Raw genomic sequence first — 17,766 nt, 5'->3', positions numbered from 1 at the left:
CACCCTTCAGGATTCATGTCAGATGCCCTGGCCTCCAGAAGCCATCCCTAGCTTTCTGTGTCTGAGCAGCTCCTTTTCTGTGCTTCCACAGTCCCCAAAGCCGCCCCATCACAGTTCATATCACCAGCAGTCCAATGTTTACTTGGTTGTGTCTCTTATTAGACTGTAAGTTCTAGTTGAAGCCAGTTGAGTCCATGAGAGAAACAATGTGGGCTTTGGAGAGAGGGGGGTGTTGAGAAATAGCAGTGGCAACAGAAAGAACTCCTAAGAAAACATCACTAAAAACGCCACTGTTGATCTCGTAACTGAGGGGGACAGCACATACATAAACTCATGCTTTCAAGTTTTTAAAACATGGCACAGATTGTGCCGGCCCCTTGCACAAGCCCCTCTGAGATGTTTCTAACACGTTGGGAATAAAATTGCAAAGGCTCTCCATGCCCCCTGAGGACTGCCAGGCTCTGCTACTGTATTGTCCTGTCTCACTCTGCGCCTGCATTAGTGGGCTTCACTCTTTCTCAATCTCTCCCCATATGAGCCACTGCAGAGCCTTGGCTCTTGCTGTTCCCTCTGCCAGGGAACACTCTTCCCCCAGATATCAGCCTCCCTCTCTCCCTCTCTTCATCTGGTCTCTGCTGAAATATCACATCCTCAGAGACAACCCTCCCTGACCACCCCCTTACTCTCTGCCATTACCTGGCTTTCTTCTTCATGGTGCTGACCACCACGTGGCACTGTATTACTACTCAGCTGCTGATGGCTTACTGTCTGTCTCCCCAAGCAGAATGTGACACCACGATGGTGGGACCTTGTTCTTGTCCCCGCACTGTGTTTTCAGCACCTAGAACAGTGCCTGATGTGTGGTGGATATCCAAACATTATTAGTTGAATGTATGAACACACACCAAGTGCCCTTGAAAGGCAAAGAAAAATTTGAACTAGGAATGTGGTACAAGTTTGTCAGTACCCACAGCATCCCCTGAGCTCCACGGGATGAAGCACTGGGCCCCAAACAGGGGCAGGGCCAGGGCTGGAAGCAGCAACAATGAGGTTCCATCCTCAGCACTGAGAACAGGGCCAGGGACATGGGATGGGTGAATGGAAGAAACAAGAGCCATGAAGATGCATGTGAACCATGGGAAGTGGCCACTATGCACAGGGACATTGGGCACAGACACATGTGTTCAGCAAGTGTGGATTAACCCCACCCACATACCCATGGTCTCGATACTGAGTCAAGCACAGAGATACCTAGAGGAATAAGACAGAAGTCTTCTCAAGTAGCCCGCAGAATAGAGGGGAAAACTGAGACATCAACAAGTAAAATGAGGTGTGACTGGTGCTGAAGTGGCCATATGATGTGGTGGTTACAATAAGCAGTTTGGGCCAGAGAGAAGCTCAGATTATGGCTCAACCACACACTCTCTGAGTGAGCTTAAGCAAATTATTTAAGTTATTTTACAGAAGGGGAAACCAGTGACAGATTGGTTTCCTATAACCAAGGACAAATACCTGTAGATATGCTCAGTAAATCTCACTAAACCAATTATAGATTGGTTTCCCCATCTGTAAAATGGACAGCAATAATACCTATTTCATAGCATTGTGAAGATAATATGAGTGTGTGTGTACATAGATAGATAGATAGATAGATGATAGATAGATAGATAGATAGATAGACAGACAACAGTACTTGGTACATAAGAAGTACTATATAAATGTTGGCTGGTATTTAATATTATTGTAAGAGATGTGCATACATGTGGAGACAGTGAGGGCACAAAGCAAGCAGGGGCAATGCTACCTGGGGTGTGGGAGCGGGCAGAGAAGACTCATACAGGGGAACCCCTGGAGCTGAAGCATGAGAATGAGTAAGTCTGCCACCTGCAGGGGAGAGGGGCCGTGTGAGGGGAGTGGTACGGGGGCTTGGAAAGCACTTGATCATATGTGGAACATCGGTTCAGAGGAGACAAGGGTGTAGCAACATGTCACTGGCAGGAGCAGAGGGTCTGGCCGGAGCAGAGCACAAGGCTTAGACCACCTCAGGAAGGGGCCCTTCCGAGGGGCCTGATTGCTGTTTCCAGCCTGTCCAGTGGAAGCAGCCACAGGATGGCTCCATGTCTCCAGAATAAACCAGGGCCCTTTGCAGCCTGACTGATTTTTCAAAGAAAGAAATGCAATTTGCTGGTGCTGGACAAGACATTAATTTTGTTCTGTGGGCTGCATGAGTCATCTAGGAACAAAGCACGAAATGTAGGTACACTTTCCACAGCCTCTGCATATCACTTCCTGCCTGCCCAGGGCTGGACATTATTTCACGCAGCTCAGAAGACACACCATGGGAAAGGCCAGGGCTGGGCCCCTCCGAGCTGGAGAAACTGTGTCATAGATCCCCTGGGTCCAAACTCAACCCAACCCCATTTTGCAAGTTCAAAGAGAGGGGAACAACTGCCTCCTTTCATTCCATGGTGGGATTTTGGAGCCAGCAGGTGTGTGCTCCCACCTTGGCTGTGCTTCTTCTCATGTGACCTAGGACACCTCCCAGGACCCCTCAGCTTATCAGGCTTCCCATCTGGAAAGGGGGGTGCAGGGACCTCGAATCAGAGCTATGATGAGGATGAATGAGATAGCACAACACTAAGGGCAAATACCTGCAGACTCAGAAATAGTGCTCAGTGAATCTTCATCCTGCTCCTCCCAACAGGTGTGGAGCACGGAGAAGATGGTGTCCTTTCTTATGTCTTTCCTCGAAGCCTTCAGGCCAGCCCCTTCCCTTCTCTGTACCTCAGTGTGGATCTGTGAGAAGAGGTACTCGAACCTGGTTGTCTCTAAGCACTCCATTGCCTTCCAGTGCTGTAGTCTAAACTGCCATGACTGCGAACAAACTTGCCTTGGGTGATGTAAAGAATGTGTTTGTACCACTAATGGCTCCCAGCAGGTGTGAAATGAATCCAGGTTGTTGGTTCCAGTGGGCAGGTATTATTTGAATTGACAGTTATGTATTTAGGTTATGTATTTAGGGCTGAATCACAGACGGAGGCTGGAGAGAGGAACTAGCCCCTCCTGGGAGGAATGTGGCCCCTCCCAAGCCTACTCTCAGGCTTTATTGGTCCCCTGTGGGAAGAAGATGAAAGGACATTAGCTGTGTCTCAGAACGGGCGGTTTGTACCTGCCTAGAAGCAGAAGCAGAAGGAAGGCCCTCCCCACCCAGAGCTGTGTGACAAAATATCAGCCTTATTTCAGGCCCAGGACAAATTCAGCCTCCTCTAAGAAGTAGGTAGCCTGGCCTTCTTGAAAAAGCACATGTTTCAGACTCAGAATCTTGTCCTGGTTGTACCTCTTACTGGCTATGTGACTTCTGAGCAAGTTATTTAACCTTTCAGAACCTCAGAGTCTTCATTTGCAACATAGGGGTGACAATAATCCCATTCCTCACAGAGTTGTATAGATTAAACAAGGGGAGTATCCTGCACATAGTAGGTACTCAACAAATGGTAGCTGTATGAAGCCTTTCTAGGGCCCCCTCTGGTTGCAAAGTCTCATCCTTCTCTATATTTCTATGATAATTGCTCAGCGCCATACTAGAGGCTCAGGACTGGTCATAGATTTGCCTTCATCTCTGTTAAATTCTAAGTTTCTAGGGAGTGAGGATTGCTTTAATTCACATCTGATCCCCCAGTGTGCCTGGCACAGAGTAGGTGTTCAATTAAAGCTTCCTGAATTAAATGGGATTCAAACTCCCAGAGAAGAAACCACATTTCTCTCCTTGCCAACCTCCTTGAACCAGCCTCACTTCCTGGCTCCTGCTGTCTAGCCAGGTGCCACTGAGCCTGTGTGAGTGTGCAGGCCTGGCCCTCAGGACTGAATATGCCATGGGGACCCAGATCACGGGACAAACTTGTGCAGCGGGAAGGACTCAGGCCAGCCATGACCTGCCCAGGGGCCCGTCTTCTGTCTCTTTAGCAATAAATCGTGAGGTGAAACAAGCCCACCACACTCTGTTTAGGCCAAAGTAGCTGTTCTCGTCATTTCTAATGGAAGCCTCCAGCAGAAAATCACAGTTAATTGCAAAGAACGGTGAGTCACACAAAGCGACCTGGAAGGAGAGGGCAGCCACTGTGAAAGGACAAAAAGACCCGCCAGAAGGCAGCCTAGGACCAGCTCCAGTGTCCGGGGAACTGCAGGGCATTCAGGGCGAAGGGCAGAGAATGATCATCATACACATGCTACCCCTTTAGGTGCCAGGGACCAAACATAGGTGATCATTCTATAAGTGCCTTTTATTATTGTATTTGGAGGTTTTAAAAATACAAAACAAGTGCAAATAATATAACACATCTGTATACATAATTATTTCATCCTTGTGGCTGTGCTGTGGAGTGAGACATATCAGCCTCATTTATGGATATGAAAACTGAGACCTAGAGATCTTGTGGTTTGCCCAGTGTGCCAGTGGTAGCTGCACGATGTGACCGGAGCTGTCTACTACCAAAGCTCTTGCTTTGTTCTCTGAGCCATGGTGTGGTCCCATCTCCCACTCAGTGTGGGAATGGCCTCTAACATCCCTGACATTTGTCTTGCCGCCATGGTTTAGCCTTTTCCAGCAATGAGGTGCTGATCACTTCACAAGCATAATCCTCCTTAATATCTAGCACTTTGATGATCAGTATATGTATATATCAGGCACTATTCAATGAAGCTATATTGAGCCTTTCTAGGACCCCTTCCAGTTGGAAAATGTTTTTTCTCCACACTTCTATGGCAATTGGTCAGTGCCATAGTACAGTAACATTAACCCTCACAAATACCCTCAGAGGTGGGTACTATTATTTCCTTCCCTTTACAAATGAGAACAGAAAGACTCAGTAACTTACAAAGGTCACGTGACTGTTAAACAATAGGGCTGGGACTTGTCCATGGTTGTTGCCTCCTAACGCAAGACTCTTGTCCATTATTCTGTCAGCCTCCGAGAAGTAGCCTACGTCGCTGCTATACTGCTTGGTTTAAAAGATTTTCCTGGCCGGGCGCGGTGGCTCACGCCTGTAATCCCAGCACTTTGGGAGGCCGAGGCGGGTGGATCACGAGGTCAGGAGATCGAGACCATCCTGGTTAACACGGTGAAACCCTGTCTCTACTAAAAATACAAAAAAAAATTAGCCGGGCGTGGTGGCGGGCACCTGTAGTCCCAGCTACTTGGGAGGCTGAAGCAGGAGAATGGCATGAACCTGGGAGGCAGAGCTTGCAGTGAGCCGAGATAGCGCCACTGCAGTCCGGCCTGGGCAAAAGAGCGAGACTCCATCTCAAAAAAAAAAAAAAAAAAGATTTTCCTTAGTCTGATCCAAATCTGCTGCCCTAGAACTTCTACCCATCGGTTTCAGTTTTGCCCTATGATGCAGAAAGATTCTAGTCCCTCTTAGATGTGTTAGTGCTTCAGCTAGCTGCCCACTTGACTCTTCCTCTCTGTCTGAATCTTCTCTTTCTCTGTTTCTGATTTCCCTCTATCTCCTGGTGTTGAAGTGCCTTGGTGGGGGCACAGAGCTGGCCCCAGTATTCCAAACATCATCAAAATGACTCTCCAGATTGACTGAGCTTATTGGGAGTCATATTACCCCATGGGTCTTGAGTTGTCTAAAACCTCATTTTCTGTTGAACATGGTGAGTCATGTGACCCTCAACCTGTGCTTATGCACTTAGCTATGAGTCAGGGGCTCCACGGTCCCACTGGCTCTGCTCTTGCCTCTCCAGAGGGTTCAGTTCAGCAACTGCGCCTCAGCACAAGAGCTTCTAACCACCCCTTGGGGTACATGCCCTTTCTGGTCTTCCTGTTGTTCTGAGAGCCCCATAAGGGTATCCTCATAGATGAGGCCGAGTGAGAGCAGAGCAGAGCACTGATTCACAGCATGACCCAGGGTTGTGGATCATGGGCATGTGGAGTGAAACTCTGTCTCACCTCAAGGCTGCATAGGAAACATACTTAGGGCTATTGCAAGCAATATGAAGGTACCACTCATGGGAATAATGAGGATGGATTGAAAGCTGTCTGATCTGATTCCTCAGCACTTACTTGAATACATAGAGGAAGTTCTTCTCTTAGCCCATCATTAAGCAGCCATGTCTTGAGGGAGAATAAGGGAGATAGCAGAAAAGTCCTTTGACTTTTTGATCTCTTGGTGACTTGACTCTTCTATCTTGTTGCTTATTTCTAAATAATTCAAAGAATGCCAGGGAAGGAAGTCGTCCTTGGTTTTGGCCAAGTCCTAAAACATGATCTATGCAGAAAAGGAAATTTATTAGAAAGTTATCAGAGAGTTCATGGAAGTGCTGGGAAGTCTGGAAGACAGCTTGGAAACAGGAAGAAATCAGGACAGGATGTACTTGACAGGGTGTTGCTTCTCCCCTCTTGGCATCTTTGTGTTACTCTGCTCAACATTCAAAGTCCCAGGGGAGAATATTATTAGTTGGGCTTAGGTCACATGCCCACATGGCTGTACTGGGATGAGAGAGAATGAATCCGATGAAAGGAGCCCACAGTAACCCTTCTGCTTCTGTTATTTGGGGGCAAGACACACCAATCTGTCATACACCAGTCTGAAAACAATGGGGGAGAGGATTTCCTAAAAGGAAACTAGGATGTTATTTACTTATTTTTATTTTTATTTTTTTTGAGATGGAGTCTTGCTCTGTCACCCAGGCTGGAGTGCAGTGGTGCAATTTCAGCTCACTGCAACCTCTGCCTCCCAGGTTCAAGTGATTCTCCTGCCTCAGCCTCCCCCCGTAGCTGGAATTACAGGCATGTGCCACCATGCCCAGCTAATTTTTTTTGTATTTTTAGTAGAGATGGGGTTTCACCATGTTGGCCAGGCTGGTCTCGAACTCCTGACCTCAGGTGATCCGCCCACCTCAGCCTCCCAGAGTGCTGGGATTACAGGTGTGAGCCACCACGTCCGGCCCTAGGATATTTTCAATTAAGAAAAGAACGCTGGATAGCCAAAGTGAAAATACACACACACACACACACACACAAAACCCCGTCCATAAAAACTGGAGCTCAAATAATTCGTAATTATTTAATAAAAGAAAAACATCAGAATCTTTCATCTTTGAAGGCACAAAGAGTTAGTATTCACAGAGGATAGCTATCTTATCTCTCCTCTCTGGAGGGTTCAGAAAATGTTTGATCTCATCCTGGGGAAAGCCAGATGATAACGTTCAATGGAGCAAAGAAAAGGTGCAAACAAATTGAGGTGTCTTACAAAACAAATGGAAGTTTCATATCCTGCTACAAAGGGCCAGAGGAATGTTTCCCATAAAAGCATTGTTGCGAGGGACGAATGAGATAAGGATGTAGACCTCTGAGTATGATAAATGGTTAGTTCTTCCTATTAGTTGTTGTTTCTGATGTAGAAACAGCGTCTTTCTCCCTATATCTGGTCTAAAATCCAACCTGATAGGAGACGTTTTCGTTTGGGATTATGGAAAGATACAACAGTTCTGGGGGTTGAGTTCAGGGCTAATTTTCTGAAGGATAAGAGAGCAAGCCCCAGCCAAGAGCCAAGAGAAAGCAATGATGAGGAAGCGGGCAGTAGCAGCCATTTAGACTGGTTGCTTTGTGGGACTCCCTTCTATTTGTACATTATTAGGCTTTCCAACAGGGGACAATAAACAGTATGAATCCAGACAGGATGAGGGTGGGTTGGACAAGCAGCTGGGCCCACTGAACTAGGGCCTGACTCAAAAAAGGAAGGTGGCCGGGCGCGGTGGCTCACACCTGTAATCCCAGCACTTTGGGAGGCCGAGGCGGGTGGATCACGAGGTCGGGAGTTCGAGACAAGCCTGGCCAATATGGTGAAACCCCGTAGCTACTAAAAATACAAAAATTAGCCAGACGTGGTGGTGGGCACCTGTAGTCCCAGCTACTCGGGAGGCTGAGGCAGAAGAATCGCTTGAACCTGGGAGGTGGAGGTTGCAGTGAGCTGAGATTGTGCCACTGCACTCCAGCCTGGTGACAGAGCAAGACTCCATCTCAAAAAAAAAAAAAAAAAAAAAAAGGAAGATCTGCCATGGTGTTAGGACCCACCACCCCTTCCTTCTGGTCGAGTCAGGCTGTGTCCCCATTGACTGGGGCATGATTGCACTTCTTGTGATCCAGTAGCATGTTCCCAGGCCCAGGGAGTGTCCAGGCAGTGCATCAGATTATCAGGCATTGACCAGAGATACCTATAAGCTGAGAGCTACAGCCATTTTGGCAAGCTCTGAAAACCCAGAGTTGGCGCTGTTCATGGGGGATGGATCTGCATGGTGACTCGCTGAGCTGATGGTTTTTGTGTTCTGTTTGGAAAGCCTACACATATGTGTTTAAACCATCCCTATGCATCATTAGCCTGCTCAAAATATTGAAGAGGGCTCACTGGGTCCCTTGTTGGCTCCATAACCGGTATAACGTCCACCAACATATCTCACTTGGGGCATTGTTGTTTCAAATCCAAACAGGTCATCCTTCTAAAGACCTCAATGCCGTGCTTGCTCCATGGCTGGCCACTCCCAGTGATGGAAATTCTTCCTGTGACTTCTACCCTCTGACTCTAGTTCTGCCTAAACGCATCCCCTAATTATGGCAAATTCCTTTTCCGCAGATGAACCCTCACATCTATAAACCCAGGTGTCCTTAAAGCTTTTCTTTCCCTACTAAGCACCCTCAGCTTCTTAAATCATTAACTGGCAATTTTTCCAGATCCTTGAGCAGATCCTGGCCACCCTCCTCAGGCCTCAGCCCAGGAGGGTTTATTAACCTTTACTGTGTCAGTAAAGGCAGCCTGCATTGTGGTGTTACTCCTGCTTGTCTGGTCTGGAAGTTTTTAGATATTGAGGGTCTCACTCTTCCTCCAGTCCTAGGGAGCTATGGGTCAGGGCTCAGTTTGGTTGTCCCAAGCTCAGGCAATGGCTATTGTTTGATTTGGCCCTCCCTTGACAAAGCAGCTGTTCAGTGCTTTCCTTCCAAGCCCCCCACTTCTCCCAGGGCTGAGTATGGGTGGTAGGCTGTGAGCTGTGAGATTCCAGGATTGGATCCCACTAATCTTGTTCTCTGTCCCTTTGTCAAAGGCATTCGAACCAGAGCAACTCATCTTGAATAAGTGCTGGGTAAAATAAGGCTGGGACCTGCTGGGCTGCAGCCCCAGGAGGGTAAGCATCCTTAGTCACAGATGAGACAAGAGGTTGGCACAAGCTGCAGGTCACAAACACCCTGCTGATAAAGCAGGATACAGTAAAGAAGCCAGTCAAAAGCTACCAAAACCAAGATAGTGACAAAAGTGACCTCTGATCATCCTCACTGCTCATTATACACTAATTATAATGCATCAGCATACTAAGATTCACTCCCACCTGTGACATGACCGTTTATAAATGCCACGGCAATGTCCAGCAATTACTTTATATGATCTAAAAGGAAGAGGAATCCTCAGTTCTGGGAACTCCTTTCCCCTTTCGCCAGGAAACTCATGAATGATCCACCCCTTACTTAGCATATGATCAAGAAATAATCATAGAAAGAGCCACTCAGCAGTCCTCAGGGCTGCTCTGACTATGGAGTAGCCATTCTTTTGTTTCTTTACTTGTCTAATAACCTTGCTTTCACTTTACTCTGTAGACTTCCCCCAAATTCTTTCTTGTACAAGAAAGAGCCAAGAACTATTTCTTGGGGTCTGGATCAGGATCCCTTTCCGATAGCACTTTGACATCCCCAGAAGCCCATGCTGTAGGACCTGGCTCAGGTGCAGAAAAGACAGCAGTGGTAGCCTCTTAACTCCTGCTATTTGTCCAACACCCACCCAAGTAGGAGCAAGTCTCCTCTGAGCCCAGAGTGGTGACAGGCTCTGTGCAGCCTCGTGCAGCTCTGCAAAGGCAGGGCTGTGGTTTTATTCTTTGTAGAGGACCTCAGTGGGGTAGAGATGTCTGCAGGGGGGAATGTGCATTGGGCAGGAGCCACAGAGGAGCTGCAAAGCTGACCCACAAGTTGGAGTGCTCTCTGTGCCTCCAACTCTCAGCACCTCCCACCTTCCTTAGGCTGAGAAAACAATCCAGAGGCAGAGGAGGCTCCACTGCAGAGACAGGGCTTCAATTTTCAGCTGGGAACAGGCTCCCAGCTCCAGTTGGCCCCATTGTTTCTGGGCACTGTGGGGAGTTTATCAGAGGCTCTTGTAGAAGCTGTAATCTGCATTTCATTTTATGGATTTATACTTGCTTTGTTCATTTCCCTTTGTTTCCTCAGAGTCACTTTTGGTGTAAATGTTTCTTTTGAATATCCTTCAATAATACTAAAGAAGGAAGGAGTCCTCCCCCAACCCCTGTTCTATCTTGATGACTCCTAAGGCTGCAGGGACTAGGTACAGACACCCTCCCCCAGGCAAAGGATGGCAGCAAGAAAGAGCTCGAGGTGGTGAAGTGAGGGGTGAGGATTACTGAGCCCCTTCTAAGTGCCAGCCACCTTTATGTATGTAATCAGATTTAATTCTCACTGCAACCCTGCAGATAAACTTGATTATTGCCACTTCATTTTTTTCAGATGTGAAAACACAGAGACTCAGAGCAGTTAAGTTACTTGGATTACCCCCAGTAGTAAGTGGCAGAGTCAGGATTGGAATTCAATCTGACCCCAAAGCCTTTCTCCTCTCCATGGTGCCTTGAGGCTCAGAGGGGAAAGAGAGGAATGCTCCACCTCTCCAGCCCAGAGCTGATTTCCTCAGGACCCTGTCTTTTCTCATCCCTTGAAAAATCCTGTATTTTATATCTATGGGCTGATCCTCTCCCAGGTGTATAAATGAGCATCCTCAGAAATAAGGCATGCCAATGGGAGAAAGAAGAAATATGGCACTTCAGTCTGAAGAGCCCAACCCATTTAGACAGGCTCCTAGACTGCGCTCTGTTCTCAGAGCCTCTGGGAAGGGCATACATGTTGGAAAGGCACCAGTTGGCATGAGGTGTTCTGACTGGGCCAGGGACTCATCTCCATGCCCTTCTGCAGGAGAGAATATTGTCTAGTGAACCCTGTGCTAGGGGGTGTAAATGTGGCCAATGCCCTCAGACACTTTGCATCTGTATTCTCAGCCAAACCAAGGGTTCTGAGTATATGCAACTTGTCAAATGGCACAACCCTGGGATGTCAGAACTGGAGGGTTCGCTGGGGTTATCCCATCCAACTTCCTTATATAACAAGAGGGAAGTGAAAGAATTTGTCCAAGTCACACAATTTGTTCACCCAGCAAGCTCCAGATTCCAAGTCTTTCAGGGACTCTCCCGGTACTCTGTCCTCTTCCTCATGCTTTTCACTGGCCTAGGGGTCATGTTGGTTTCAGCTTAGAATCTCCAGGGGAGTGTTCAGGAATCCACATTTTAAAATGGCCCCAAGGTAATCCCTATGCCCATTAAAAGTTGCCCACATCAAAAAGTTAGAAAGATCTCAAATTAGCAACCTAACTTCACAACTGAAAGAATTAGAGAAGCAAGAACAAATCAATCCCAAAGCTAGCAGAAGATGAGAAATAACAAAAATCAGAGCTGGACTGAAGGAAACTGAGATACAAAAAGCCATTCAAAAGATCAACGAACCCAGGAGTTATTTTTTTGAAAAAAATAAAATGAATAGGCCACTAGCTAGGCTAATTAAGAAGAGAAAAGATCGAAATAAACACTGTTAGAAATGACAAAGGGAACGTTACTACTGACCCCACAGAAATATAAACAACCATCAGAAACTACTATGCACACAAACTAGAAAACCTAGAAGAGATGGATAAATTCTTGGACACGTACACCCTCCCAAGACTAAGCCAGGAGGAAACTCATTCCCTAAACAGATCAATGATGAACTCTAAAATTGAATCAGTAATAAGTAGGCTACCAACCCAAGAAAGCCAGGGACTTGATAGATTCACAAGAAAATTCTACCAGATGTACAAAGAAGAGCTAGTACCATTCCTACAGAAACTATTCCAAAAAATAGATGAGGAGGGACTCCTCAATTCATTCTATGAGGCCAGCATCATCTTGATACCAAAACCTGGCAGAGACACAACAAAAAAAGAAATCTTCAGGCCAATATCCTTGATGAACACAGATGCAAAAATCCTCAACAAAATACTTGCAAACTGAATTCAGCAGCACATCAAAAAGCTAATCCACCGTGATCAAGTAGGCTTCATCCCCAGGATGCAAGGTTGGTTCAACATAAATGTGATTCATCATATAAACAGAACTAAAGGCAAAAACCACATGATTGTTTCAGTGACACAGAAAAGTCTTTTGATAAAATTCAACACTGCTTCAAGTTAAAAAACTCTCAATAAACTAGGTATTAAAGGAACATACCTCAAAATAATAAGAGCCATCTATGACAAACCCACAGCCAACATTATACTTAATGGACAAAAGCTGGAAGCATTCCCCTTGAAAACCAGCACAAGACAAGGATGCCCTCTCTCACCACTTCTATTCAACATAGTATTGGAAGTCCTAGCCAGAGCAATTAGGCAAGAGAAAGAAATAAATCACATCCAAATAGAAAAGAGGAAGCCAAATTATCTTTGTTTGCAGACGACGTGATTCTGTATCTAAAAAACCCCATAGTCTCGGCCCAAAAGCTCCTTCAGCTGATAAACAACTTCAGCAAAGTTGTAGGATACAAAATCAATGTACAAAAATCACTAGCATTCCTATACATCAACAACAGCCAAACCGAGAGCCAAATCAGAAAGGCAATCCCATTCACAATTGCCACAAAAAGAATAAAATATCTGGGAATACAGATAACCAGGGAGGTGAAAGATCTTTACAATGAGAATTACAGGCCAGGTGTGGTGGCTCATGCCTGTAATCCCAGCACTTTGGGAGGCCAAGGCGGGCAGATTACCTGAGGTCAGGAGTTTGACACCAGCCTGGCTAACATGGTGAAATCTCATCTCTACTAAAAATACAAAAGTTAGCCGGGCATGGTGCCACACTCCTGTAGTCCCAGCTACTCAGGAGGCTGAGGCAGAACTGCTTGAACCTAGGAGGCAGAGGTTGCAGTGAGCCGAGATCGTGCCACTGTACTCCAACCTGGGTGACAGAGCAAGACTCTGTCTCAAAAAAAAAAAAAAAAAAAAAAAAAACAGAATTACAAAACACTACTCAAAGAAATCAGAAAAGACACAAACAAATGGAAAAACACCCCCTGCTCATGGACAGGAAGAATCAATATCATTAAAATGGTTATACTGCCCAAAGCAATTTACAGATTCCATATTATTCCTATCAGACTACCAATGACATTATTCACATAACTAGAAAAATCTACTTTAAAATTCATATGGAACCAAAAAAGAGCCCAAATAGCCAAGGCAATCCTAAGCAAAAAGAACAAAGCTAGTGGCATCATGTTACCCAACTTCAAACTATACTACAAGGCTACAGTAACCAAAACAGCATGGTACTGGCACAAAAACAGGCACACAGACCCATGGAACAGAATAGAAAGCTCAGAAATAAGCCCGCACATCTATGACTATCTGATCTTTGACAAAGCTGACAAAAACAAACAATGGGGAAAAGACTCCCTATTCAATAAGTCGTGCTGAGATAACTGGCTAGCTATATGCAGAAGACTGAACCTGGACCGCTTCCTTATACCATACAGAAAAATCAACTCAAGATGGATTAAAGACTTAAGTGTAAAACCCAAAACTATAAAAGCCCTGGAAGACAACCTAGGCAATACCATCCTCAACATAGGAATAGGCAAAGATTTCATAACAAAGACACCAAAAGCAATCACAACGAAAGCAAAAATTGACAAGTGGGATCTAATTAAACTTAAAAGCTTCTGCACAGCAAATGAAAATATCAACAGAGTAAACAGACAACCTACAGAATGGGAGAAAATATTTGCAAACTATGCATCTGACAAAGGTCTAATATCCAGCATCTATAAGGAATTTAAACAAATTTACCAGAGGAAAACAACAAACCCCACTAAAAAGTGGGCAAAGGACATAAACAGACACTTCTCAAAAGAATACATACATGTAGCCAAAAATCATATAAAAAAAGCTCAATATAACTAATCACTAGAGCAACACAAATCAAGCCCACAATGAGATACCATCTTATACCAGTCAGAATGGGTATCATTAAAAAGTCAAAAAATAACAGATGCTGGTGAGGTTGTAGAGAAAAGGGAACATTTATATATTATTGGTGACAGTGTAATTTAGTTCAACTATTGTGGAAAGCAGTATGGTGATTCCTCAAAGAGCTAAAAGTAAAACTACCATTCCTCCCAGCAATCCCATTACTGGGTATATACCCAGAGGAATATATATCATTCAACCATAAAGACACATGCATGCAAATGTTCACTGCAGCACTATTCACAATGGCAAAGACATGGAATCAATCTAAATGCCCATCAATATCAGATTGGATAAAGAAAATGTGGTATATATACACCATGGAATACTATGCAGCCATAAAAAAGAATGAGATCCTATCTTTTGCAGGAACATGGATGGAGCTGGAGGCTATTATCCTTAGCAAAGTAACACAGGAACAGAAAACTAAATACTAAATTTTCTCACTTGTGAGAGCTAAATGATAAGAACTTATGAACACAAAGGCCAGCCTCGAGACTGGGTCTATAGGTGATGGCCTGATGACTAGGGCTCTGGGGTCAACCTGGTGCTGGGGCAGGCCTGAAGCCTGGGGCTGTGGGAGGCAGCCTAGTGCTGAGGGTGGTCCAGAGTCCAGGGCCACTGCGTCTGGATATTGAGTCTGTGGTGGTTGGCCTGGTGCTAGGTAGTCCCAAAGTCTGGGGCCACTGGGGTCAGCCTGGCAGTGGGACGGGCCTAGAGACATTCCACTATGCAGGCCCGGAGCCTGGGGCTTCAGGATCCCTCCTGGCACCAGGGCTGGTTTGGAGCCTTAGTCCATGGGTATTGGCCTGGAGGCTGGGCTGTGGAGTCCTGCCTGGTACTGAGTTTTACTGAGAGGGCCCAGTGTTAGGCCCCAAGGCAAAGTCAGGTGTTCACTTCCCTCTCCCTCCCCGACATAGAGGGTATCTCTCTGCCCTCTGCTGCCTGGACTGGGGGGAGGGGCAATTTGGATGATGTAAAACTCTCCTCCCTACCCTCTTAAACACCTCTTACTTCTGTGCTATAACCCACTTGCTATAATCTCTCACTTGGTTTCCTTAACTCTTTGAGGGCATTTTCACGCATGGAGAGTTGTTCAAATTGATGTTTCTGTGGGTAGATGGGCACTGGAAAACCCTATTCCTCCATCTTGCTTATGTGTTGATCCACACAATAACCCCAGTCTGAATCTAGTAGACAAGATAAAGACCTCACTGTCTACTGAGATGTATGGCTCATGTCCAGAGTACCTGAGAGTCAGTGATAAGAAACTGCAATATCCTGGAGCTCACACACATCTCTGAACCCAAATCCTTGCAAAGCCAGGCTTCTGGAGATCCCTGTGCACATAACAAAGGAAGATTCCCAGGGCTGTGCTGGCATTAACCCATTAAGGTACCAATGCTGCACTCACAGCAACCTGGTGACCACGAGGCCCGGTATCCATCATGACTACTTAAAGAATGATTATTCTTTGAGTTAAAGCCCCGCAGTCAAAGGTGGGACCATACCAGTGGCTCACATTTATATACTTTCATACTAGTTGATGAATAACCTCTGTCCAGAGCCCCTCAAGTCCTTTGGAGAACTCCAGCTGCCTTGGGCTCCTCCTACAGTCCAGCTGGAGGCCTCCAAAGGCTAGGGCTGAGGTTGGTTCTGATTGCTCATGTGGGTAAGCTTCCCCAAAGTCCTACTGGACACCACCCTTGGCTTCCTATGTCCAGAGGACCAATCTATGCCTTGCATATACCTGGCTCCAAAGAATCCCAGGTAGGTACCTATGGAGTTACTTTGGTATTTTTCACAAGCTGTTGGCCTCTGAGTCAGCTCTCATTCCTGTATCTCCCCTGGCAAAGTGAGCCTGACCTTGGTTCCTGGTGCCCAGCTAATCCTTAGGAATGCATCTCCCAATCATCAGCCAGTCTCCCCTAGACTTCTCAGACAGCAGCCCCTTGTACAAACTGCAGCCTCTCAGAGAGCTGGGAAAAGAAGGGGAGGTAATTTAATAATTACCCCTGTATACATGGGGCTTGTTCTATTGCAAGGGATAAAGACCCATTCAAGCTAGCTTGGTAGAGAGGATTTATTGTAAGGCTCCACATATAAGATTAAGGGGAGCCTCTGGGAAATCTGGGACCAGAAACTATATTAAAGTTTGCCTCAGTAATTCCAGCTGTGTATTCAAGACAATTTTAGTTTCCAGGAAGCAGTTGCTAGGGGCCTTCCCTCTAATTTAGGGGTTGCACACACCAATACCTACACAGGCATGCACCAGTGCCTACATGGGGCAGGCAGGTAAGCTGAGTGTGAGCGTAACAAGGCAGGGTGGAGGCTGGTGGATGGGAGAACATATGGCCCAGGAAAAGCGGGCAGCTGCAGGCCCTAGCTCCAGCTGATTGCAGCCAGGACATGCTGACTCTGTGTTACAGAGCTTCTGGCTTTTTAAGAGAAGCCAAAGAGCTGGGGTTTTATGCAAAATATCCCAAAGTTTAAAGATTGGTAACAGATTCACAAAAATGCAGAACACGATGTGGTCTGGATGAGATGAATCTTATTCCATGACTACCAGTGTTGTGCCTTTTCAGTTCTTTCGCTATTGACCTGACCTGACCTCTCCTCCAATGACTGGGGAATTCCCTTGCTTTATTTTCGTTTTGTTTTGTTTAGACAGGGTCTCACATTGTCACCCAGGCTGGAGTGCAGTGGCACGTTCTTGGCTCACTGCAGCTTCGACCTCACAGGCTCAAGGAATACTCCCACCTCAGCCTCCCAAGTAGCTGGGATTACAGGCACACACCACCATGCTCACCTAATTTTTTGTATTTTTTGTAGAGACAGGGTTTCACCATGTTGCCCAGGCTGGTCTTGAACCTCTGAGCTCAAGTGATCCACCCAACTCAGCCTCCCAAAGTGCTGGGATTACAGGCGTGAGCCACCGCGCCAGGCTGAATTCTTTCTTTACTTCCTATTCAGGCTCCTAAGGAAAGAAAACCAGCTGACCCAGCCAATCCTTTTGGGTCAGATCAGGTCAGTCCGTGATTAGTTTGTCTTAAGGTCAGGGATCTACTCCTACCTACTCTAATCAGCTGTGGCCAGCAGGCAAGACGGGATGTGGGAGCAAAGTGCATTCCCACTTTCGTATGACTCCAAAGCCCACTCTTAACTCCTGCACTCCATCCTGCCTCTCAGTTAGGTCAGAAGTCTGAAAAGGTCTGAAGTGACTTTTGTAGATATTACACTTTCCAAGAAGGGCTTTGGTGAAGAGGTATTTCAGCTTCCTCCTAAAGTGGCACCAGCTTCTTCTTTTCTCCCCGGCCCTCCACCCATGTTTTGTTCCATTTCTCCTAGTCTCCATACAAATCCAGCAAAGTGATTTTCTTGCCGGCTAGTAAAATTATAAAAACGATTTAAACTGCTCTTTTTCTCTCTTAAAACAGCTTTCTCCCTGTCAGTAAGAAGCAGGAAGATGAATGAAAGAAAACAGGTCAGCATTTCTAGCTTTTCAAGCTGTTTTTCAATAAGGAAAGAGGCAAAGAAAACTCCAGAGATGGATATGAATTGCATTGAAAACATTTCCTCCAGGAGAAAAGTCGCTGCTTCCCTG

This window comes from Pan troglodytes, chromosome 2 (genome assembly GCF_028858775.2).
Source record: "Pan troglodytes isolate AG18354 chromosome 2, NHGRI_mPanTro3-v2.0_pri, whole genome shotgun sequence".
In the NCBI taxonomy this organism is placed as follows: Eukaryota; Metazoa; Chordata; class Mammalia; order Primates; family Hominidae; genus Pan; species Pan troglodytes.
Note: the sequence above shows the minus strand (reverse complement) of the source record.